The 24,019-nt window shown below is 44.6% G+C and overlaps 1 protein-coding gene across 2 annotated transcripts in view; it reads right to left on the bottom strand.

Moving 5' to 3' along the window:
* MED27 (mediator complex subunit 27) overlaps positions 1 to 24,019 on the bottom strand; it is a 121,880-nt gene that overhangs the window by 48,968 nt on the left and 48,893 nt on the right. The gene's annotated exons all lie outside the window — the stretch shown is intronic.

Below are 24,019 nucleotides of genomic sequence, written 5' to 3'. Positions count from 1 at the left end.
TTAGCCCCTAATCCTCTTTTGTTGCTCTTCTCTCCACTCTTTCTGGAGCCTCAACACCTTCTTTCTATCATGGTGACCGTAACCGGGTACAGGGTATCTCACGTGCGGCCTTGCTGAGCCATTTCTGCAGAAAGATTCTCCGTCCTTCCTTCACGGGGATGGGGTGGGGTGGGGAGGAGGGGTGGGATAGCGTGTGAACCCCCGCACAAGACAGCAGCCTCCGCATCCATAAATTGATTGCAGTCAACCGACACCTCCCCTGCCTGCCGCCGCTGGTGGTTTTGAGTTTTTAACACCGGACAGATGGCTCCGTTCTCCAGCCTGACCTGCTTTGAAAACTGGCGCTCATCCAGCGAGATCGAGTGTTAGCGTTATGTTTAGCAGCCCAGGAGCCGTAGAAAGCACATTTCTCCCACGCAGTTTGTAAGATACATGCTGTTCATTTTAAAACGCCGGCGCATGAAACTCAGCTGCCCTTCTCCTCCCGCAAAACCGCCCCGCCATAATATAAACTCAGATTTATTTATTTATTTATTTTTCAGAAAGGTGAAAAAGAAGAAGAGGAGGATGAGGATGAGGAGGAGGAGAAGGAGGAGGAGGAGGAAGAAGAAGAAGAAGAAGAAGAAGAAGAAGAAGAAGAAGAAGAAGAAGAAGAAGAAGAAGAAGAAGAAGAAGAAGAAGAAGAAGAAGAAGAAGAAGGGGAGGAGGAGGAGGAGGAGAAGGAAGAAGAGGAAGAAGAAGAAGAAAAGGCAAACACTGAGGTGGGAGAACTCCTGTCCCTCTCCAGCAATTTTTCATTTTTTCATTTTAATTTGTTAATTAAAACAAGAAAAGTCTTAAAAAGTAGCACGGAGCGTGGTGTGACTTGGAACGCAACCAGGATCGTTGGCAGCAACGCGCGGTGATTCAAAAACACGTCTTCCAACGTCGCTTTTTAAATACATAGAAGGCCAATTGTACCGCACGGGCCAAAAGGGAGTTTGTAATTATTTGTCACCTCCAATTCTATTCCCCTCCCGAAAAATGGAGAACGCTGGAATCTTAAAAGGAAGACCTTATATGTTTGTGGGCCAATATGCTCAATTAGTTCATTCGGGTCATTGTTTTTAAACAGCATTTCAACGTTACTTCCCAGCCCGGAAAAAAGTTCCAAGCGGTTTCAAAGAGTTCATAGAATTACAGAATAACAGAGTTGGACGGGACCTTAGAGCAGGGGTCTCCAACCTTGGTCCCTTTAAGACTTGTGGACTTCAACTCCTCTCCTCAGCCAGGCCCCTCCCTCCTCCTGCCGGGCCTGCTATCCGATTCAGAGTCTGATAATGAAGAGGAACGGCCTGGCATGCCTCCAGCCCCCAGCCCTGGCACCATGCCCGGACAGAATGTCAGGAATGAACAAACAAACCTCACTCCTACAGCGTGTGAGCACGAAGCCAGCCACGTGCTAGAATTGCCGGCAGCAGATCAGGAGGAAGGTAATTCACAGTGGACGGATCCCCGCTTCCGGAGATCTGAGAGGCGATGTCAGCAAAAGGAAGGGAGGGGCAGGCCTGCATAAGTGCTGAGTCATGGAGCCACACTCCATGGCCTATATAAAGGATCTGCTTTTTGGCATTCCTTGAGTCAAGCAAAGTTTCATCTGGTTTGCTGAAGTCACACCTTGGATTCCTGCCTGCCCTGAGAAATCTGAAAGGACTTTGGCAAAGCTGCAGAGGCTTCGTGGCCACGCTTGATACAGACTTCCCAGACCCGGTCATCGGAGGGGGAGGGGGACATGACAGCTGAGGGACTCTGGAAGTTGAAGTCCACAAGTCTTAAAGGGACCAAGGTTGGAGACCCCTGCCTTAGAGGTCTTCTAGTCCAACCCCCTGATCCTATACCATTTCAGACAAATGGCTGTGTCCTTGAAGACCTCCAGTGATGGGAGGACGCACAACCTCTGGAGGCAAGTCGTTCCACTGGTTAATTGTTCTCACTGTCAGGAAATTTCTCCTTAATTCTAGGTTGGATTTCTCTTGGATAAGCTTCCATTCTTTTTTTTCCCCCTTTTCTTTTAACAGAGAACATTAACAGAATAACAGAGTTGGAAGGGCCTTTGGAGGTCTTCTAGTCCAACCCCCTGCTCAAATAGGAAACCCTATACTATTCTTGACAAATGGTTGTCCAATTTCTTCTTTAAAACCTCCAATGATGGAGCACCCATAACTTTTAGAAGCAAGCCATTCCATCAAGGAATTGTCCTCACTGTTAGGAAGTTTCTCCTTAATTCCAGGTTGCTTCTCTCCTTGATTAGCTTCCACCCATTGCTTCTTGTCCTGCCTTCTGGTGCTTTGGAGATTAAGGTGACCCCTCCTCTTCTTTGTGGCAGCCCCTCAAATACTGGAAGATGGCTATCATGTCACCCCCTATGCCTTCTTTTCTCTAGACTAACTAGATTATTAAAAGGTAAAAGATAAAGGTTCCCCTCGCACATACGTGCTAGTCGTTCCCGACTCTAGGGGGCGGTGCTCATCTCCGTTTCAAAGCCGAAGAGCCAGCGCTGTCCAAAGACGTCTCCGTGGTCATGTGGCCGGCATGACTCAATGCCAAAGGTGCACGGAACGCCGTTACCTTCCCACCAAAGGTGGTCCCTATTTTTTCTACTTGCATTTTTACGTGCTTTCGAAACTGCTAGGTTGGCAGAAGCTGGGACAAGGAACGGGAGCTCACCCCATTACATGGCAGCACTAGGGATTCGAACCGCCGAGCTGCCGACCTTTCGATCGACAAGCTCAACGTCCTAGCCCCTAAGCCACCGCGTCCCTTTTAACTAGATTATTAGACTAGTTCTAATACGCCTGAAAAGCACTAAGATAAGGTGCTTTTATGGAAATCCACTAAGTTGATCCACTTTGGTATACCTTCAAAAGGCATCACACTGCATCACACCATCTTCAGGCCAACAGGTAACAAGGATAAGAACTGTCGCCCGAGCTGAGAAAGTTGGCTTAACGTACAGCCAACGAACGTCACAATTAAATATGCCGCAAAGACCCCCCCAAATTTCAAGTGCGTTCTATTCTTGAGAAAAAGACATTGATGTTATCGCTCTTGTAAAGTAGGTTGAAGAGGAAAAGACGAGATCTTAAGACATCAAACAAGGATTGGGGAGGACATTCAGGTTAGGGAGAAAATATTATGCGGGACATTAAACCGAGATACTGACCCTCCAAAGCTAACCTACCATAATTGGCTCAGGGGTAAATCATTAGTTAGGCAGATTTTTCTCTGTAGGATTTGAAAAGCCAGACACCCCCCACTTCCCCAGTTTAAGAACCTCCCTAATTTATTCCCAAAAGTGGAAAACAAAGTCAAATCTGACTCAACAACAGCATCACAAAACCAGCCCCAGAGATTGCAAAGTCCTTCACAGCGTTGTGTTCAAGGCAGAAAAAAATAAAATAAATAAAACCGATTTCTCTGAACTGTCGGGTCTGAAAGTCCTTTCACGAAGTGGCTGCGGCACATTTTGTTGGAAATTCTTTGGGCTTTTGAAAGTTTATCAAGAGCTAAAATGCAAAAGAAAGAGTGAGAAAAAGATTGGGGGGGGGTGCAGAAGGGAAGGAAGGGTCCAGAAAAGGAGGGGGAAAAAAGAAAGAAAGAAAAAAAAAACCCGTTGACTTCCAACTCTTTACAGCGCGGAGGAATAAAGTAATGCTACAGGTACTCCTTGACTTTCAACGGTTCGCTTAGTGCCTGTTCAAAGTTACATCGCCGCCGGAAAAGGTGATTCCTGACCGTTTTTCACACTTATGGCCCCTTTCAGCATTCCCGTGGTCATGTGATCAAAATTCAGACGCTTAGTGAGTGACTCGTATTTATGACGGTTGCATTATCCCGAGGTCGTGTGATCGCTTTTCACGATGGGGAACCAAGATTTCACAGTCACTTATTTGAAATGGTATAGGTTCTCCTTGAGCAGGGGGCTGGACTAGGAGACCTCCAAGGTCCCTTCCAGCTCTCTTCTGTTCTGTTCTGTTCTGTTCCTAATTCTAATTATACTCTTCTAATTCTTCCTATCCTATCCTAATTTCTATTCTATTCTATTCTATTCTATTCTATCCTATCCTATTCTATCCTAATTTCTATTCTATTCCATTCCATTCCATTCCATTATTTCTATTCTATCCTATTCCTTATTTCTATTCTATTTCATCCTATCCTATCTTATCCTATCCTATTATTTCTATCCTATCCTATCCTTATTTCTATTCTATTCTATTCCATTCCATTCCATCATATCCTATCCTTATTTCTATTCTATTTCATCCTATCCTATCCTATCCTATCCTTTCCTATCCTATCCTATTATTTCTATCCTATCCTATCCTATCCTTATTTCTATTCCATCCCATCCCATCCCATCCCATCCTATCCTATTCTATTCTATTCTATTCTATTCTATTCTATTCTATCCTAATGTTCCTATCCTATCCTATCCTATTTCTAAGTATCCTATCCTATCCTATCCTTTCCTATCCTATCCTATTATTTCTATCCTATCCTATCCTACCCTTATTTCTATTCCATCCCATCCCATCCCATCCCATCCCATCCCATCCCATCCCATTCTATTCTATTCTATTCTATCCTAATGTTCCTATCCTATCCTATCCTATCCTATCCTATCCTATCCTATCCTATCCTATCCTATTATTTCTATCCTATCCTATCCTACCCTTATTTCTATTCCATCCCATCCCATCCCATCCCATCCCATCCCATCCCATCCCATCCCATCCCATCCCATCCCATCCCATTCTATTCTATTCTATTCTATCCTAATGTTCCTATCCTATCCTATCCTATCCTATTATTTCTATCCTATCCTATCCTATCCTATCCTATTATTTATATCCTATCCTGTCCTGTCCTGTCCCGTCCTGTCCCTATTTTATTCTATTCTATTCACCTGAAGGCAGGACAAGAAGCAATGGATGGAAGCTTTTCAAGGAGAGAACCAGTCTAAAATAAGCAGGAATTTCCTGACCGATGGAACAATCGATCAGAGGAATGAAGTGGTGGGAGCTCCATTCTATTCACCACCGTAGCGATCGACTTAACCGCGGTGGCCAGGAAGATTGTCAAACGGGGCAAAACTCCCTTAATAACTGTCTCGCATAGCGACAGAAATGTTGGCCTGAGCTATGGGTCGTAAGTCAAGGACTACCTGCAGTTAAAATGCTTATTAATTTTCTTTTTTTTTTTCCCCTGTGCTTTCAGAGGTGACATGAGAGCCTTTCCCCCCCAACCCCGCCAAAAATATATCGGTAACGGTAAACACAGCCTACTTCAAGGGGTGGAGGGGGGAGGAAAGGCTGTTTAATATACCATGAATAGCCGGTTTCTCTTAAAATCCCATTACCAGTCACAGAGTTCAGGATAGGATAGGATAGGTTTTCTTTTCAATTTCTTCCTCTAAAGGAATTAGTGTCAGTTTTCCGTCAATACGCCCAAAAATGTTTTGCACGCTCAGATGAGTTTCCAGTAATGTCTGCGGAGCCGGTTCATGCTTTCTTGACTCCTGATCGCAGTGACATTTGACTTAAAAAAATAAATAAATTATAAGAAAGCAAGCCTTTCTTTTTCTCCCCCCCCATCCTCTTTTCTCTCTCTCTCTCTCTCTCTCTTTTTGGCTGGGTTGACGTACGCATTAGATTCTAAGGTTGCCTCCACGAAGTTCAGCCAGGCTTCCCAAACGCTCAAAATTATATTGCAGAATGGCCTGCTTTAATTAATTAATTGGGGGATCTGGTGGCTCAACAGACTAATGCAGTCTGTTATTAACAGCAGCTGCTTGCAATTACTGCAGGTTCAAGTCCCACCGGGTCCAAGGTTGACTCAGCCTTCCATCCTTTATAAGGTAGGTAAAATGAGGACCCAGATTGTTGGGGGCAATAAGTTGACTTTGTATATAATATACAAATGGATGAAGACTATTGCTTGACATAGTGTAAGCCGCCCTGAGTCTTCGGAGAAGGGCGGGATATAAATGCAAATTTTTTTAAAAAAATTGTTCTAGCGCCGCACCGAGCTGGTTTGCTCCCGACAAGGATGATAACAATAATAATAATAATAATTAATAAATCCCTAGCAGCAAAGCGTGGGAAACAAGACCCCGGTCCGCAGTAAATATTAAATAGCGAACTGCTACAGTAATTGTGGCATTAAATATTAAAATATCCACAGCAGAGCCATCCCTGGTAACAGAAGGGGAAAAGGTTGAGGGTTTGCGAATCACACGTTATCGATTCAGAAGAGCAGAGTTGGAAGGGACCTGGAAGATCTTCTAGTCCAACTCCCTGGCTCAGGATTCAGCCGGTTCGCTGTTCAAATTCAGCGCTTTGGTTTTGTTTTCCAGTAGAAAATTGGACTGTTCGGCTGTTTATTGACATTTAAACGACGGTCATGCATTGAGGATAGCTTAAGAAGCAAAGGAGACCTAGCTTCACTAAAACGTATCTGTTTTACAGAGGAATGATTTGAGTCTGTCATCTGCACCTCTATAACTGTCTGGTTTGGTTCTGCAACCCAACAAGACAGACACGGACTTCAGAGGATAATTAGAACTGCAGAAAAAATAATTGCTACCAACCTGCCTTCCATTGAGGACCTGTATACTGCACGAGTCAAAAAGAGGGCTGTGAAAATATTTACAGATCCCTCGCATCCTGGACATAAACTGTTTCAACTCCTACCCTCAAAACGACGCAATAGAGCACTGCACACCAGAACAACTAGACACAAGAACAGTTTTTTCCCCCAATGCCATCACTCTGCTTAACAACTAATTCCCACAACACTGTCAAATAATTTACGAAGGCTGTGTTACTATTCTTTTTCTCTTCCTTACTAGTATCTATCTCTTCCCATTTATTACCATAACCATGTTGCTTGTATCTTTCAATTTATACTGTTTTTGTTTGTTTCCTAGTACGATTTGATAGCTTATTAGCAACCTATGACTATTACTGTTGTATCTTTTTATTCTTGATGAATGTATTTTATTCTCCTTATGTACACTGAGAGCATAGACACCTAAGACAAATTCCTTGTGTGTCCAATCACACTTGGCCAATAAAGAATTCTATTCTATTCTATTCTATTCTGTTCTGTTCTGTTCTGTTCTGTTCTGTTCTGTTCTGTTCTGTTCTGGTCTGGTCTGTTCTGTTCTGTTCTGGTCTGTCTATCCTATTCTATTCTATTCTTCTACTCCATGTTCTATTCTATTCTATTCTATTCTATTCTATTCTATTCTATTCTATTCTATTCTATTCTATTCTATTCTATTCTATTCTATTCTATTCTATTCCATTCCATTCTGCATTCTGTCCTGTCCTGTCCTATCCTATCCTATCCTATTCTTTCCTGTTCCTATCCTATCCTATCCTATCCTATCCTATCCTATCCTATCCTATCCTATCCTATCCTATCCTATCCTATCCTATTTATTTCAGAAGGGGGCTTTCCTTTATCATACTCGATCAAAACATTATCAGATGTCCCTGTCTTCCTTATGCATCCCCCTTCTCATTTCCTACAAATAGTTGTAGGGGTCACACCACACAATCCTTCCTAAAATTAAGACTGGAATAGAGGCGGCCCTTAACTTACGACCACGATGGGACCCAAAATTTGTGTTGCTCAGCGAGACTGTTATTAAGTGAGCTCTGGCCCGTTGCCCCCGTTGTTGAGCGAAACCCCTGCGGTTGTTAAATTATCAACCTGGTTGTTAAGTGAATTCGTCAGAAGGTCGCGTGACCCGGAGGGTCATTGCGACCGTCATAAACATGAGCCAGTTGCCAAGTGTCCAAATTTGGATCACGCGGACCACGGGGATGCTGCCCCCCAAAAAAAGTTAAATGTGAAAAAAACGGTGCGTGTCCCTTTTGTAAGTACTGTTGCAACTTCGAATGGTCACTAAGCACAAATGGTTGTAAGTCGAAGACTACTTGAAAAAGCTACAGTCCACACGTCCACGTAGCTACCGAGAGCTGAGTTCTATTGATTGTTATTGATGGGTTATGAAATTCATACGCCATCCGAGAGGCGACTCTTAAGGGTGGCTCACCATCCGTAAAATGAACACAGGCAAACCTTCAAGGATTGCAACGTTAGCAGGAAAGCTTAACCTTAAATTTGAGATCTTTGGGCTCCTTTTCCTCCAACCTCTTGTGCGTGCAAATTTTTTTTTTCTTTTTTTAAAAAAATGTTGTTACTGGCTCCCGAGTGTGCTAAACGCTTGTGTTTCAACCCAGTGCCAGGTCCCTTTCCATGGATCAGAGCAAGGGATCGTATTTCTGTAGCACCAGCATTTAACTCGTGCATCCGGAACTCGTCCTAGCTGTGGTTTGACAAAGGAACTGAATAAATCTTGATTATGCTCTTAGACAGCACAAGGACAAACAAAGGCAGAGGATAAGCGGAAAATACAGAAGGTTGTCTCCCTTTCGGCTACCTCGTTTAATGACTATATATTTATTACGGAATACAGAATGACAAGAGTTGGAAGGGACCCTGGAGGTCTTCTAGTCCAACCCCCCCTGCTCAGGCAAGAAACCCTACACTGCTGCAGGCTGAGCGAGCTTCTTGAATGAGATCCTTATTATTATTCCTTTCTATATTCCGATCAGATAAGAGACTAACAAGAGTTGGAAGGGACCTTGGAGGTCTTCTAGTCCAACCCCCTGCCCTGGCAGGAAACCCTACACCACTTCAGACAAATGGTTATCCAACATTTTCTTAAAAATTCCCTGTGTTGGAGCATCCACAACCTCTGGAGGCAAGTTGTTCCACTGGTTAATTGTTCTAACTGTCAGGAAACTTCTCCTGAGTTCTAAGTTGCTTCTCTGCTTGATGAGTTTCCATCCATTGCTTCTTGTCCTGCCTTCAGGTGCTTTGGAGAATAGCCTGACCCAGTGGCGAAATCTAAATTTCTTTCCTACCGGTTCTGTGGGCGTGGCTTGTTGAGGGGGGGGCCATGTGACTGAGGGATCAGAAGACAGAAACTCACTAACAATGTCCTGCTGGAGCAGGGTTGGTCTAGATGACCTCCAGGTCCCTTCCAGCCCTGGATTATCCTCTGAAGCTGTGTCTAGTGCCAGGTTTGTAGTCCTTCCTTCCTCTCCTTTTCTCTCTCTCTCTCTCTCTCTCTCTTTCTTTCTTTTTCTTTCCTTCCTCTCCTTTTCTCTCTCTCTCTCTCTCTCTCTCTTTCTTTCTTTTTCTTTCCTTCCTCTACTTTTCTCTCTCTCTCTTTCTCTCTCTCTCTCTCTCCCTCCCTCCCTTCCTTCCTTCCTTTCTTTCTCTCTCTCGCACTCTTTCTCACGAACTCCCCACCAATAATTTTTTGCCTAGCAGGCTTCATCTTTTTTACCTTTTAAAAAATGCTTTTTAAAAGTCAAAAAAAAAAGGCTCTGACCATGGCGTAGCTCAGCTGGGCACAGGTGGTGGTGGGGACCAGGGATTTTTGCTACCGGTTTTCCAAACCACCTGCCGTCATTGCTACCGGATCGGGCGATCCGGTCCAAACTAGGAGGATATTACCCCTGGGTTGAGCCCTTCTTCTTTGAGGCAGCCTGTCAAATATTTTTTTTTTTTAATTTATATCCCGCCCTTCTCCGAAGACTCAGGGCGGCTTACACTATGTCAAGCAATAGTCTTCATCCATTTGTATATTATATACCAAGTCAACTTTTATTGCCCCCAACAATCTGGGTCCTCATTTTACCTACCTTATAAAGGATGGAAGGCTGAGTTAACCTTGGGCCTGGTGGGACTTGAACCTGCCGTAATTGCAAGCAGCTGTGTTAATAACAGACTGCATTAGTCTGCTGCGCCACCAGAGGCCCCATTGGAAGATTGCTATCATGTCACCCCTTACAGAAATTAAGAGCTTTTTAGGACCCATAAAACCCTGCTCTGAATTCCTACCCGACCCCCACAACAGAAATCTCAGAACCTGGAACGATTGTATAGAAAATAGCAAAAGCCCTTGAATGCAAAAGACAACTGATAAAACTCGGTTTTAAACACCCACCAAAATTTTGTGCATCTGTGCCAAGTCCCGCATAACAAATCACAGGGAAATATACGTTCGTTCGGACCAATGACCCAATCTCAACCCAGATAGAGATTTTTTTTGGGGGGGGGAAATGTTGGGAGTGGGCAGACCTTAATAAGCAATTATTTTTTTTAAAAAAAAAAATCTAGTGCAGGTTCAAAGTTCTTATTTAACTCATCTGTGGGAAGAATACTAGTCTACGATATTTTTGGAGGTATCTATTGTTTTTATCAATGTATAAAATACATGGTTTGATGACAGCAGGTCTACTTTTAATGCAATGCAACTTATAATATAACAACAGAGTTGGAAGGGACCTTGGAGGTCTTCTAGTCCAACCCCCTGCCCAGGCAGGAAACCCTACACCATTTCAGACAGATGGTTATCCAACATTTTCTTAAAAATTTCCAGTGTTGGAGCATTCACAACTTCTGCAGGCAAGTCGTTCCACTTATTAATTGTTCTAACTGTCAGGAAATGTCTCCTTAGTTCTAAGTTGCTTCTTTCCTTGATCAGTTTCCACCCATTGCTTCTTGTTCTACCCTCAGGTGCTTTGGAGAACAGCCCAACTCCCTCTTCTTTGTGGCAACCCCTGAGATATTGGAACATGGCTATCAAGTCTCCTCTAGTCCTTCTTTTCATTAAACTAGGCATACCCAGTTCCTGCAACCGTTCTTCATATGTTTTAGCCTCGAGTCCCCTAATCATCTTTGTTGCACATTTACACCTTCTCGAAACCTAGCAGGAAGGTGGAGACAGGAAGAGAAGAGAAACTGAGAGAATATCCGTCTGATTAGCGCCAATTAGAAAAATCAATCCCATTAAAACGAGTTGGGAGGGGGAGCATATTGATGGGTCCGGACCGACTGAGATCTTCAAACGGATGAGAATACCGCTTGATTTAAAGATTTAAATGGATTTAAATGGGGGCTGGAAGGACCCTCATCTATCATGACTCTTTCAGAGAGATCAGATGGGGAATCTGCTGACCGCCCGAATCCAGACTCCGTATGAGCAATTTGGCATCGGAACGAAGGAGGGTTGATTCTGCAGACTGCAACTTGGCAAAAAAGAAGAAGAGAGAGACGAGAAAGAAACACCCATTAAGTCTTGCCCATGCTTGCTCCGTGGCATGCCACATCCGTGTCGGAATACAGCACCCATAATCCCCGAAGCGCTTGTTAAAAAGGGCAAGAGAGCCAGTTTCGTCTGCGGGGTTAAGGCACCAAGCTAGAAAGTGGGAGACTAAGAAGGGCAATTACCTGGAGGCAGTGAGTTCTAGTTCTGCCTTAGGCATGAAAACTGGTTGGGTGACACTGCATGCGGATGCAACAGTGCGCACCAAATCGACACTCCACGCAAATGTGCAGTGCGCACCAAATGCACGCTGCGCACGCATGCACAGTGCACACCAAATGCACGCTTCGCACAGAAAAAGGAGCCATTTGAAGGTAAGTAGAACAGCGAGGGGGGAGGAATAGCTGTGCCGCACGATTTAGATTCGCTAGAAAGCAGGATTTCTAAATCGCACAGCACAGCTAATTGTCGGAAATAGCGGTTCGGACCAACCGGTAGCTTTTTTTTAAAACTACCAGTTCGCCGAACCAGTAGATTTTAGCACAAACCGGTAGTAATTCACCACTGCCTGAAGCCATTTTTGGAGCGTCTTCAGGGCTGCCACAGCGAGGCTGGTTGGAGCTGTGGAAATGGGATTATGGGGAGGAGGGAATGGAGATAGCTGGGGACTTGTAGCCAAAATAAAATTCTTTTTCCTGGTAAGCAAGGACGTTCCCACCAGGTGCTGGGGGAGGCGTGGAGTGAAGCCAACTGGAGTTGGGACTGTGACCTGGTTGGGCAATGTGACGGATATGTGGACTCTTGGCAGGGGGAGAGAACTTTGATTTTTAATTTGGGTGGGGAAAACCTCGGGACCTTCAGAATCAGGTTTTCACCCGATGTGCCAAAATGAGACGCCCAATCAATTTGGACTTTGAAGAGCACCTCGGCTTCGGAGTTTTGTTTGCATTGGGTTTGTTACTTGGAACCCTGACACGCTGGGCTCGATTGCCATCGTACGTAGAGGACTCCCCTATAAATTGCATCCAAGGGTTCGTGAAAGGAAGTGTAATTAACAGCCGTTTTACGTGCAATCCGATTAGGGGTTGGGAAACGGTGCCAGCCTCTGAAGCGATAAGATGGCTTAATTGGACGATTCGGTTCCGACGAGGGACGAACAGCATCGCTGATGCCTCCCGAGAGGGAAATTAGACAGAGAGACAAGGAGAGGATGATTTTTGTCAAGGCCTTCATCAATCAAGTGTGCTTCGCGGTGTTTGTTATGCTGGCTTCGATTCAAGCGCTCCAGAATTGGCAGCTGGAACGTACCTGGGACGTTTCCTATCATCTTATTTAAAAAAAAAAAAAAAAGCAGGGTGAATAATGAACCTTGAAACACTTGCCTTCCTGCGCGGAATTTTCAAGGAAGGATGATAGGGCTATCGGAGAGGGGAGGGGGAAAGAGAAAACATTGCTTATTACCCAGCAAGGGAGAGAGAGAGAGAGAGAAAACGGGTGCCCGTCAGAACTGAGATGGGGAAGGAATCAAATTGAGGAAAACGAATCCGCCCGGATGAAGCGCAATTTGGGAAAAGGGAAAGGCAGGCGGGCCTCGGGGAAACCGGCTTAGAGCAGCTCTGTAAAATGTTAATATTGTTTTCCAATATTCTGCCGAAGGAAGAGATCCGAGTGCAAGCCTGCAAAAAAAAAAATTATATATATCAATGTCAACTCGCAAGGCATCCCTTGCCTGCTCTTGAGTTTCCATAGGCCAGAGTGGATGTGAAACTGGCGAAGCTGCACAGCAGCCAAAGACAGATGCACATCCACCACTTATCTCCCTCAAGGCTGTATCCTAGGGATACCTGCAGCAACCAGAGGGGAGTGACCTCTACAATCCGCAAAATTGCTCTGTTGGCGAATGTGATTGATGACACACCCTGGGGGGAGGGGGGAAAACAGGATAATTGGGTCGTAAATTACGTAGGGTCAGAGCTGGCTTCACTTGGGAACCTGCCGAGGTGAAGCTCCTAATAAATGACTGGATTTCTTTTGAAGCTTGGCTCAAGACTCGTGATTTAATTAGGGCATCGGTCGGAACCCTGAAAATCTACTTCTCAATCGCCATGGCCACCACTCCACTGCAAAAGATTGGTCAGTTCTCATGGAGACGCGATGAAAATAGCTCCCTCGTTTTCCAGAATCTCCGACTTTGCATGCGGAGAGATTAAGATCAACACTAAACCGAGATTCAGGAGTCAGTAATGGAAGATAAGCAGTTTGCAGTCAGCGTATGGGTAATCCTCGGTTTACGGCCACAGATCGAGCCCCAGAATCGACGTGGCTGAGCGTGACGTTTGCCGAGTGGGTTTTGCGCCCCGTTTTCATGACGTTTCTGGCCACGGTTGTTAAGTGAATCCCTGCATGTTAAAGTGAATCTGGCGTCCCCATGTTGACTTTGCTTATCGGAAGGTTGCAAAAGACCCTGGGTCAGGGCAACCGTCATGAATGTGAGTCAGTTGTCCAGAGTCTGAATGTACAGTAAATTTAATGACCTACGGGAGTTCCTGCAATGGTCATAAGTGTGAAAAATGGTCATAAATCACTTTTTTCAGTGCTGACATAACTTTGAATAGTCACTAAGCAAACTGTCGTAAGTCAAGGACTATCTGTATTCCCCCCCCCCAGCAATCTGGGTCCTCATTTATTCACCTCTCCTTACAGAGTGGGCTTACAACTAGTTGTAAACCGACATAACTTTCCATTAAACAACTTTTTAAGGATAAATCTATAGGGATGGAACTGTAGCTCTAATGCGTCTTCTGCCGAAGCCACATTGGCCATCTGTTAATCGATATAACGGCAGAAGAAAATTTATATTTTTCTATTTTTCTCCCGAAGCTTTTTTTTTTTTCTTCCTTTTTCACAAATCGTAACCAAAAAACGTTAGCAGGCTGTAACCTTTAAAAGTCGGGAAAATCTCCCAAGAATGCAAAACAGTCTTTAGCAGCTTAAAAGGTTTAGAGCTGCTTCTATCGATCGCAACAACGTCGTTTTCTGAGAAACTTGACAATTTATCGGAGGTGTGTGTGTGTGTGTGTGTGTGTTCGCGAGGGTGTGTGGGTGTAGGTTTTGTGTGTTTTTCCTTGAGAGTAATGTCAGAAGAAGAGTCTGTTGCAAACAGATGTTGACTGCCGAGTTTGGAAAGCTCTCGTTCAGTTCAGTTGGAACGTTGTCTTAAGAAAGTAGGCATTAAGGCTGTGTGACGTTTTCCAATCCATTTCTGAAAAACAGCAGCAGAGATGTTGTGTCTTGCCCGCTCTCACCGCAGCCGGGGCCTTCTTATCTGCTTCCGAACGCTGAGGAATGTCCTAGTATGCCTAAGCCCTGGCTCCATGCCCAGACAGGAGGAAGCACCTCCCGGCCCCAGCCCTGGCTCCATGCCCAGGCAAATGGAGCAACTAGACCCCTCCCCCTCCCCCACAGCTTGTGAGCCTGAGGGAGGTCAATTACCAACAGCTGCCGACTGGAGTGACCCTCGCTTCAGAAGAATTGATAGGCGGCGGCGTCAGAAGGAAGGGAGGGGCAGGCCTGGATAAGTGCTGAGTCATGGAGCCACACCCCATGGCCTATATAAAGGATCTGCTTTCTGGCATTCCCTGAGTCAGGCAAAGTCTAAACATATCTTGCTGAAGTCACTTTCTGGTCTCCTGCCTGCCCTGAGGACTTTGCTAGGACTTTGGCAGAGCTGCAGAGGCACGCCTGATTCGGATTTCCCTGACCCAGCCGTCAGCGGAGGAGTGGGACACGACAAGAGAGGGGAAAAAAACATGCCGTCAATTTTGTGAGAAAGATGTTGCGGCTTTAATGAGTCAACAAGAGATGCGACATTGAGACTCTGTTGTGCTCCTAGGGAACTTTGAAGAATAAACGAGAATATCTGCAGCTCAGGGTTGAAAGGTGGGGCCTTCGGTGCCCTCTTCAGCTTGGCGGCTTTCTTGCGAGACGTTTCATGACCCAACTAGGTAACGTCATCGGGGCTAGTAAAGAGAGTGCTGGTAGGGAGGATGAAGAGTGCTTTACTAGCTCTGATATCCAGTTCTAGTCTCGCCTTAGGCATGGACCGATCCCCGAGAGACGGTGAGTTCTAGTTCCGCTTTAGGCATGAAAACCAGCTGGGTGACTTTGGACCGATCACCAGGAGACGGTGAGTTCTAGTCCTGCCTTAGGCATGAAAGCCAGCTGGGTGACTTTGGACCGATCACCAGGAGACGGTGAATTCTAGTCCTGCCTTAGGCATGAAAGCCAGCTGGGTGACTCTGGACCGATCACCAGGAGACAGTGAGTTCTAGTCCTGCCTTAGGCATGAAAGCCAGCTGGGTGACTTTGGACCGATCACCAGGAGACTGTGAATTCTAGTCCTGCCTTAGGCATGAAAGCCAGCTGGGTGACTCTGGACCGATCACCAGGAGACTGTGAATTCTAGTCCTGCTATAGGCATGAAAGCCAGCTGGGTGACCTTACAGGGTTGTGGTTGTTGTGGGAAAATACCTGGTCCTTCCGCCTCCTTCCCACCCCGGTCTTAAGCCGCACATTCTCCTCCAGCATCTCTAGGTCCCCTGACCGATGTGAGGCTTGACACAAGAGATTAAAAATGCCTCTTGCGCAAGAGGCCGAGCTCTCTGCTCCGAAGATGCTATTAGTCCATTTGCAATTCTATTAAGACAAAAAGACTCCGCTTTCTAGATGAATGATTTTGTTCCTGGGAAATCGCTGATACAGCTGGAGCTGCCAGCCAGACAATTTTATAAGTCATAATTCAGAGACATATTGGCCTATCCAAAATAAATAAAAGCTTCCGTAGTAATGCTGGCCGAGTAGTCGAACGAGAACCTGCCTTATGACAAAGCTCACGGAGAAGGAGGGAGTTGTAAAGCGCCCAGCAAGTTGTATAGCAGCCCTCGGCTTAACAACGATCCGTTTTGCCATTGTTTGAAGCGATAACAGCGCCGAGAAAAGCGGTTGGTGACCCGGTCCTCGCACTTACGACCCTCAACAGGATCCGCACGGCACATGATGAAAATCCGGACTGGCCAACCAGCGTGTTTTTAACAATGGTTGCAATGTCCCGGGGTCATTGTTATGCGATCATCGTCTGCGACCCTCACAGCCAACTTCTGACGGGCAAAAGCCAATTGGAGAAGACGGCTTCGCTGAACGACGTGATTCGCTGAACGTCATTCAAGGAACTGCGGCAGAGATTGGCGTCACAGCTGTGGCACGACAGGTCAGAATGTTGAGAAGTCACTTAAAACTGGCTTGGCTGACCAACAGGAATTCCGGTGTTGCCTTTTAACAGATTAACAGAGTAGGGAGGGACCTTGTAGGTCATCTATTTTTATTTTTTTTTCATATTTATATACCGCCCTATCTCCCTAAGGACTCTAGTCCAATCCCTCGCCCAAGCAGGAGACCCTACACCACATCTGACAGGTGGCAGCCCAGTCTCTTCTTGGAAGCTTCCAGGGATGAAGCTCCCACAACTTCTGAAGGCAACTTCAGTGATTGTTCTCACTGTTAGAAAATTCCTCCTTATTTCTAAACTGAATCTCTCTTTGATCAGTTTCCATCCATTGTTCCTTGTCTGGCCTTCGGGTGCTTTGGAGAATAGCTTGACCCCCTTCCTCCTCTCTGTGGCAGCCCCTCAAATATTGGAAGACTGCTATCCTGTCTCCCCTGGTCCTTCTCTTCACTAGACTAGCCAGGTCCAGTTCCTGCAACCGTTCATCATATCTTGAACGTAGCCTCCAGTCCCCTAACCATCCTGGTTGCTCTTCTCTTCACTCTTTCTAGAGTCTCAACATCTTTTTCATAATGTGGTGACCAAAACTGGATCTTACTGTATCCCTCTGTTGATGCAACTTAGGGTTGCATTGGCTTTTTTGGCGGTTGGCTCATGTTTAATTGGTTGTCCACTAAGACTCCAAGATCCCTCTCACAGTTACTTGGACTTCCCTAGTTATTCTAGTATGATTCTCTAACCCCTTCTCGCAAGCTCACGTACTGTAGTAGAGGATGGGCAGAGTCAAAAGAGGAATGAGCTTCGAATCCCTACATAGCCACAAGCAAACGAAGTCTTGAATTCTCTTAACCCTTATCTAGCATCCAAGCAGTGCTAACCGTTAGTTGACTACATAAGCAGGAGAAAGAAATCGATTTAACTGGAATTTAATGCGCCGCCTTGGTCTTTCGTGCCCGGCATGACTCTATTACCAGTAGCTGCTGCCACTCGTTGTACCAGCCCTGCAATTTGAACACTTAACGGGTGATCAATTACATAGCGAACAACTCAAATCTCTCCAAAGGTGCTGAAGTCGGAGTAGGTTGCAAAACTGGTTAGGAAGCTCGGCAGGACCTTCCCCGAATCCAGAGAGTCGTTCCACCAAGCCATTACACTAACTGGCTCTATTTAAGATTGCAGTTAGAAGTCAGCATGAAAACGTTGCTTGGCTGATACCCAAGCGGTTGCTTACTTAATGCATCGTCTGCAGAAAATTATGTAGCAATGACTTTAGAAGTAATCCGCGCTCCTTTGGACGTCAACGATTATTGCCAAGTGTCCAAAATCCCTTTTTTTCTTTTTTTCTCTCTCTTTTTTTTTTACACCTTACATTTGGCCCCTTCCAAAAAGAGCAACGTGCATAAGCTTGCGATCTCCCAGGAACTTAATCAAGATTTCATCGCAGCTATCTTAAACTTGGGTGGGCCGTCTTGACGCTCCACCAATCACTTCCAATCCCTAACAACTGGCGATGTAGTTTTCTTGACATTTGGAGAGAGAGAGGTCATGAAGATGTAACAGAATCTGGCAAGTCTGAAGGTACGGATCGCTCGCTGTCTCTTTTTGCAGCCTGGTTTAATTTAGGGTGGATCCTTCCTCGGTTTCATCCTCTGCCCATTACGCAGCTGCAGGCTCCCCGTGCCCTTATCGGACGGTTCCCAAAGATGGTTCTTCCTCCATCAGTTGTTAAGTTAGTCACACGGCTGTTAAGTGATTGACTCTGCTTGTCAGGAGGTCGCAAAAGGAGACCACGTGACCCTGGGACATGGCAACTGTCATAAATAATAAAGGAACGGTTGTAAGTCCAGAACTCTACCTGTACTAAGCCCTGGATGTATCTTGTCTTTTATGTATGCTGAGAGCGTATTCACCGAAGACAAATTCCTTGTGTGGCCAATCACACTTGGCCAATAAAGAATTCAATTCAATTCTATTCTATTCTATTCTATACTATTTTTCCATATTGTATTGTATTGTATTGTATTGTATTGTATTGTATTGTATTCTTTCCATATTCTATTCATTTCTATTTTATTCTCTTCTCTTCTCTTCTTTCCATATTCTCTTCTCTTCTCTTCTATCCTATCCTATCCTATTCATTATTCTATTCTACTCTATTCTATCCTATCCATTATTCTATTCTATTCTATTCTATTCTATTCTATTCTATTCTATTCTATTCTATTCTATTCTATTCTTTCCATATTCTATTCTATTCATATTCTATTTTATTCTCTTCTCTTCTTTCCATATTCTCTTCTCTTCTCTTCTCTTCTCTTCTTTCCATATTCTATTCTATTCATATTCTATTTTATTCTATTTTATTCTCTTCTCTTCTCTTCTTTCCATATTCTATCCTATCCTATCCTATCCTATCCTATCCTATCCTATCCTATCCTATCCTATCCTATCCTATCCTATCCTATCCTATCCTATCCTATCCTATCCTATCCTATCCATTATTCTATTCTATTCTATTCTATTCTATTCTATTCTATTCTATTCTATTCTATTCTATTCTATTCTATTCTATTCTATTCTATTCTATTCCTGTCTATTTAATGGCACTTAGCTGAGGATGAGCTGAATGATGATTTAAAGGGTCAAACTGGACCCAGACTTAAAGGCTCCATCTAAGTTTGCTGTATCAAGATGATGTTTGCACTCTTGACTTTCCCTTTCTGAAATTGTACCTACCGGGCGAAATGGCAAGGAAACACGGAGTCTGTACATCACTCTGCACTTATCAGGAAGAGCTGACAGTGAGCAGATCACCTTCCCAAAAAGGGGTTTTAAAACCAATGGCCGGAAGGAGGGATTCCTTCCACGCTTCCGAAGCTCCGTGAATTTTGAACGCTCCCTGGCTAGCGGAAAAGTGCCGTTTTCTTTGGAGAAAAGAAGCCTGCTCTTGTGATTCACACTCGGATTGGCACCCTGTTGTGGCCTGTCGGGCCGCCGGTCCCTTCAGCAGCCGAATCAGAAAAGGAGGAGGAGGAGGAGGAGGAGAAGACGTGGGTCAGCATCAAGGCAACCTGAGAGCTCCGAGGGGGAAAAGAGAATGGAGCTGGCAGACAGAGAGAGACAGAGGCGGAGTCTGGGCCATCCGTCAGCCCTCAGATGGAGAGTCAACAGCCCCCAGGTCTGGAGATGGCTGATGAGGAAGAGGAGGAACAGCTATGTTCAGTGCCTGATGCGCAGATGCATAGAAGGCAGAGGAGAGGAGAACAGTGGAAATCTATGGGCCGGTCCTTGGGATGGAAAAGCCACCTCTGCTAGCGAAGCCCCACCCTAGCTCTGTGCATAAAAGGCAGGGGGTGGAGATGAATAGATGTGGAAGACAACCTATTCATCTCCCCTGCCGGACAGACTTGTTAGCCTATAGACAGGTACATCCCCCATCTTGTATCATTCTTCAAAAACCGATTCTGTTATTTTTCGCACCTGCTAATTTAATGTCCCGAAAATACAATCTATGCGAGGAATTTCGCGATAAGCCGCACGAGCAGGATATCAAAAACATCTCCTTTTATACCCCACGTTATTGGAAAATGATCTCTTCCTTATTAATGCAATTCCCCTTTTGTATAAAAATGGGATCTCCGTCTCGAAAAAAGCACACAGTATTTTAATCTTTAATTATATTAACTCTTCCAGGGAGAAGCCGAGACCTAGGCCTGTGGATTATTCTTTTATTGCATATTATCTCAGAGGTGCTTAATGAATATTGTTACTTAAGGCGGCATTTGCCAGTAAGGGTCTGTGAGTGCAAGAGAAAGAGAAGGGAGAGAAAGAGAGAAAAGCCAGAATCAGTATTGTAGTGAAGACATTTAGAAGAGTCGAAGTTATTACTCGAAGTTTAGCTTTCTCGGGTCTCTCCGGAATAGAAATCTTTACTTTGTCAGATATTATTTGAGACTTTCTTTTGCTACGGCAAGTCATTGTTTGTGCCCACAGTTAAGATTGTACAAATCAAAGTTCTAGGGAGAGAGGAAGATAACAAAGGCTGGATACAGGACCAATTTTATCTATACATTAAGATCTATCCGTCCATCCATTAATCCCTTCTATCTATTTGTAAAATCTATCTGTATCATGTCTGTCTGTCTATGTCTGTCTGTCTGTCTGTCTGTCTGTCTGTCAGTCAGTCTGTCTGTCTGTCTGTCTGTCTGTCTGTCTGTCTGTCTGTCTGTCTATCTATCTATCTATCTATCTATCTATCTATCTATCTATCCATCCCTCCCTCCCTTCTATCCTTCCACCCACCCACCCACCCACCCACCTACATCCATCCATCCATCCATCCATCCACCCACTCTATCTATCTATCTATCTATCTATCTATCTATCTATCTATCTATCTATCATCTTTATCATCTAGCTATCTATCTAGCTATCTTTTATCATCTCTCTTTCTATCTACAGAATCTCATCTCTCTCTCTCTCTCTCTCTCTCCATATCTATCGTCTGTCTATCCATCCATCCATCCACCTATCTTTCTATCAACAGTATCTCATCTCTCTCTCTATCTGTCCCTCCTATCTATCTATCTATCTATCTATCTATCTATCTATCTATCTATCTATCTATCTATCTATCTATCTAATCTATCAATCTATCAATCTATCTATCTCCTATCTATCTATCTTCCATCTGTCTATCCATCTATCCATGCAGAAGAATTTCTCCAGTTTTGTACCAACAGGCCCAGCTGTACTTTGCCAAAAAAAGAAAGGAAGGAAGGAAGAAAAAAGAGTGCTAACAAGTATAGATTAATCTACTTCAGGTTGATATGACCATGGAAAAGCTGCGAGAGATTCTTTATTACGGCCAATGACACATTGCAGACATAAAACGAGCATTAGTTCAGAAATTAATTAAGCATGTCAATCTAACGGCTGCGCGTCTTGCATATTACATGACTAAAATTTGGCTCCACTCAAAGAGAGAGTTATTGGAATCCAAGAGCGATCACTGCATATAAAACTGATCAGAATGACTAAAAAAAATTTGATTAACTGGAAGGCTATCAGCTCAAGGTGGAAAGCGACATAAAACAGAGAGCGAAAAAGGATGGATCTATTCTCCACTGAATTTGGTTTCTGAACGCTTTTACAATCTGAAGGAGAAGTTGTTTTGCCTTTCATAAATAAAGCCTTTGCTGGTTATATAAATCAATTAAATAAGTTCATAAATATATTTTAAGTCCAGAATTGAGGTATCTACTGTATGTGTCAGTCCATCCATCCATCCACCCATCCACCCATCCATCTCTCTCCCTCTACCTGTCTGTCTGTCCATCACACAATACCATCTGTCTGTCTGTCTGTCTATCTCTCTCTCTCTCTCTCTCTCTCTCTCTCTTTCTCTCTATCATTTCTCTCACACCACACATCTAATCTCTCTATTTATCGAACTACCCCTCCATCCATCCTTCTAGCCATCCATCCATCCATCATCTCTCTCACACACAAATCTAATCTATCTATTGATCCACCCACCAACCCATCCATCCACCCATCTCTCTCTCTCCATTTGTCTGTCTCTGTCACACCAATGCCATGTATCTATCTATCTATCTATCTATCTATCTATCTATCTATCTATCTATCTATCTATCTATCTATCTTTTCTCTCACACCACACATCTAATCTCTCTATTTATCAAACTACCCCTCCATCCATCCTTCTAGCCATCCATCCATCCATCCATCATCTCCCTTACACACAAATCTAATCTATCTATTGATCCACCCACCAACCCATCCATCCATCCACCCACCCACCCATCCATCTCTCTCTCTCCCTCTGTCTATCTATCACACCAATACCATCCATCCATCCATCCATCCATCCATACCGCTCTCTCTCTCTCTCTCTCTCTCATCTCTCTCTTCACACCACAGATCTAATCTCTCTATTTATCAAACTACCCATCCATCCATCCATCCATCCACCCATTTATGACACAACTCTCGTTCATGGCACATCTCTCTCTTTTCATCCATCCACCCATTCATCCATCCATCCCACTCATCTGTCTGTCTGTCTATCTTTTTATCTATCCACCCATCCATCCCCCATCAATCCATTTATGTCACCTCTCTCATTCAAGGCACCCCTCTGCCATCTTTCTACTTCCCTATTTATTGTTTTAATGATTTCTATCATGTTTTAATTACAGTTGCCTCAGTGAGATGCTCAGCCTAGAAGTTTGATCATAATTAAAAAAAAAACAAAACCCGAAACAGGGAAGGGGCTAACCAAAGATTTGGAAAATCTGCTTGTCTAGATCACATTGTTCAACCATAAAATGGGGGCGGCCCTTGCCTGACTCTTCCCTTGTTTCCAAACCATGATGAAACCTGGTTATGTGTGCTGTCAAATTTCGAGATCTAATCACGGCCGTTCCACAGCGCTCCCAAAATCTCCGATGACAGGGCGAGAAACCGAAAAGCAATTCCAGAAAATTTTTTCCTCTTATTATTCCCTCTTCTCCCGGTCTCTCATTCCGCCGCCCCCCCCCCCACGCCCCACGCCAAAGTGCCAAAGTCTCCTTGTTAAATCACATCCCGACTGGAGGATTCTCAACCAGACAAAACCTATTTCCTCACCCGGTAGGAAAGTCCAGGGGGACGAGCAGCAGCTCATCTCGGAGTTTTAAGCAATTATTTAATTTCAGGCTGGTCGTTCCATTTTTCTTGTCAGCCTGATGGAGAATAATGAGCAAATCGGAGAGATGGAGAGAAACTTGCTAACAAAGCGCACAGCCGGCTTTGTCGGTGTAGGGAGGACGGCTGAAAAATTCTCTCTCTCTCTCTTTCTCACATACACACACACACACACTCATAGCAATCCGTCAGTCTGCAAGTAATGGCAGCTAGTTGGAATAAAAACTGAAAAGAAATGGATGCTATGTCCTTGGACGCCCTCGCTCGTCTCTGCCCATCTCAACTACTTCCAGAGAATGGCTCCATACTCCAAAAAAGATGCAGCAGGACCCTCCATTAACAGCGTAGCCCTCCTCCCCTCCCGCAACAGGTTAGATTTAGATTAGATTTAGATTTTATTAGATTTTTATACCGCCCTTCTCCCGAAGGACTCAGGTTGACCCAATCCCCACATTGCACCAAGGTAGTTTGGTCTAATGATGAAGGCAACAGGCTAGAAACTGGCAAATGGTGAATTCTAACCCAGCCTTAGCCACGAAAGCCGGCTGGGGGACTTTGCCCCAGGAGACGGCGAGTTCTAGTCCTGCCTTAGCCACGAAAGCCGGCTGGGGGACTTGACAGCAATCACAAGGGGGCTGTGAATTCTAGCTCTGCCTTAGCCACGGGAGCCACCAGCACTTCTGACCCACAAAAACCAGGATTCCTGGGGAATTGAGAGTGTGGTTATGTGCGGAGTGACTAGAGATTATAATTTAAGATTTATTTTGGATTATGATTGTTAGTTTTGATACCCTGCATTTTGTTCTGGGATGTCGGGATGGGGGGTAAGGGGGAGGGGAACTGGGGGGGGGATGAGG

This window comes from Ahaetulla prasina, chromosome 16 (genome assembly GCF_028640845.1).
Source record: "Ahaetulla prasina isolate Xishuangbanna chromosome 16, ASM2864084v1, whole genome shotgun sequence".
NCBI classification, from domain to species: domain Eukaryota; kingdom Metazoa; phylum Chordata; class Lepidosauria; order Squamata; family Colubridae; genus Ahaetulla; species Ahaetulla prasina.
The sequence above is the reverse complement of the archived record's forward strand: the minus strand, read 5'-3'. Positions and strand labels throughout refer to the sequence as shown.